This window comes from Gavialis gangeticus, unplaced genomic scaffold (assembly GCF_001723915.1).
Source record: "Gavialis gangeticus isolate Ggan-Ray unplaced genomic scaffold, GavGan_comp1, whole genome shotgun sequence".
Lineage (NCBI taxonomy): Eukaryota > Metazoa > Chordata > Crocodylia > Gavialidae > Gavialis > Gavialis gangeticus.
In genome coordinates, this window is record NW_017729014.1 from 20,105,774 (window position 1) to 20,107,866 (window position 2,093).

At 45.8% G+C, this 2,093-nt stretch overlaps 1 long non-coding RNA gene across 1 annotated transcript in view; it reads left to right on the forward strand.

The window, feature by feature from the left end:
• The window catches only part of LOC109293899, an 18,433-nt gene that overhangs the window by 7,899 nt on the left and 8,441 nt on the right, over positions 1–2,093 (forward strand). The window contains exon 2 of the long non-coding RNA XR_002096425.1: positions 541–547. This is a non-coding gene — a long non-coding RNA (uncharacterized LOC109293899). The remainder of the gene's footprint in view (positions 1–540; positions 548–2,093) is intronic.

Genomic DNA, 2,093 nt, shown 5'->3' on the forward strand with positions numbered 1-2,093 from the left:
AAGTTTTATTAAAGCAGATAGTAGTGGGATCTAAAAGTTACAGCTGTTTTGCATGAAACTCTTTGGCACTTGGATGTGATGTGAGGCTAGAGCCCGATTGCTTTTCTGAACTGTGCAGAGCCACTGACTCCACATTTAAACTAGGTTGCGAAAACTGTGCATCAGAACTGGAAGCCCCTGAAGCAAGTTCCCTCTTCTTTCCCTTTTTTCCTTGGTATTTTTGGTGCTTTCTTCTTCGTCCAGAACGCGGACGGGGCCCATCAACTGGCAGAACGGGACAATTGTGAAGGAGGGACCTACGGTTTACAAATGTCTCTGGACATTTGCTTTGAATTCCAGGTTTTGTGTCTGGGTCTGGGGAGCTCTCCTGTCTAGGCTTATGCCTTCCCTTCATGTCTTGCCTCTCAATCCAATACCAGCTGAAATGAGTGGGGCTTTTCCTATCAATGTCAATGTGTTCTGGATCATATTAAAGTGCAGGTTCTTCAGAGCAGAGGTCCAGATGTCTGACTTGGGTGCCTAAAGGGAATTTAGCAGTAGGATGTAGGTGCTTAAGTAAGAAAAAATGATCCAGAATAGCCCTGCTCCAGCAGCCCCATAAACTAATTGGGAGTCTGAATTAATTGGATCTGGTGGGCAACACCGAGGTCAGAAAAAACTCCATCTGCCACAGTCGCTGTCTCCAGTAAGCATAGCCAGATGGGAAGGTGATGGTGCCACTTGCTTGTCATGTAATGGCATTGTGCTTGGGGCACTCACCCAGGATGTGGAAGACCCTCAGCCTGACATGATTCAAGCCCACGTCTCCCATGCTGTTGCAGAGCGCCCTAACTCGCAAGCTGGAGACCAGTCTGTGTACGGCCACCCTCCCCGTCTCCTGAAAACAGCCGTGGGCAATGCATCCCCCGATGCACGGGGCCAGCAAGACGGAGCTTAGTTGTGCAGATGGGAAGGGGAAAAAACCATGTTCTAGTGCCTACTGCCTGGACTAGTCGTCATGCATTTGACATGAGATGGTCAGGGGACAAAAGTCCAGAAATCATCCCTGCAAGTGGGGTTTTGAATCCAGCACTTTGCCCTGAATGTAGTCCTGTTGGTGTGTGTTAGGTGTGCTTAGGCTGAGCCGGCCTTCCAGATCAGATCCTACGATGCAGCTTAGCTAGGATGTAGGTGCCTGGTGGCTCTTCACATGTGCGAGAGCTGAAGTTTAGGTGCTGTCAGACCTTTGTACTCCAACATATTGGTGCCAAGTCTCATTTACGGAGCCTGATTTGTTCATCTGGACCTGGTCCCTCAATTCCACTGATGTTCAATGAGGCTTAAGCTCATAAGTCTCTTGGGAGCTTTTTAAAAGAAATCGCCCAGCATTTCTAAGTATCTGCTTGTGCAGTACCTAGCACAGCAGGTCCCTTTTTCCGAGGGGGCCTTTGGGTGCTCCTGTAGGACAAACACAAACTCAAACTAACAATGGGAGGCCTGACTGTGACTCCCACCAGCATAGCCTCTGACACAACTTTATGGATTTCAAAGGAGTTATTTCTGATTTACAACCCTTGTAATTAAGAACACAACCAGCCCCTGCAGCAGGATTGTCGAGCTGCTTTCTCTTTTCATGGGAGAAGTGCACGAGGAGGAAGAGCATGCTGGTGATGAGGAAATGGTCCCACTTGTAAAATCCTGCCTGGAATAGGCACATGTCCTTTGATAGCCTGGGGTTCAGGGTTAATATAGTCTGGGCTGATAGCTCGTGTCTGTCTCTCTTTTCACCTTCAGTTTCCTTTGTGTTTAAAATGAAGTTTATTTTCCATCTATGGGGACTTTTTATCATCTATAATTTTCCCGGAGCCTGAAAAAGCATGTGCGCACATGCCTGAAAGCTTGCCAGAAAAAAATTATTATTATTATTATTATTATTATTATTATTATTTTATTTTTTTGCAATTTCTTAGTTGGTCTAATAAAAGGTATCATCTCTGAATTAGAGTTTTGCATTTCCATTTGAACACAGCACTGAGCTACATGCTTAATTTTAAGATTGCATTTTGGGCCCGTTGAAATGACAAGTGAAGCACTTGCTCAAATGTGTTGTTGAT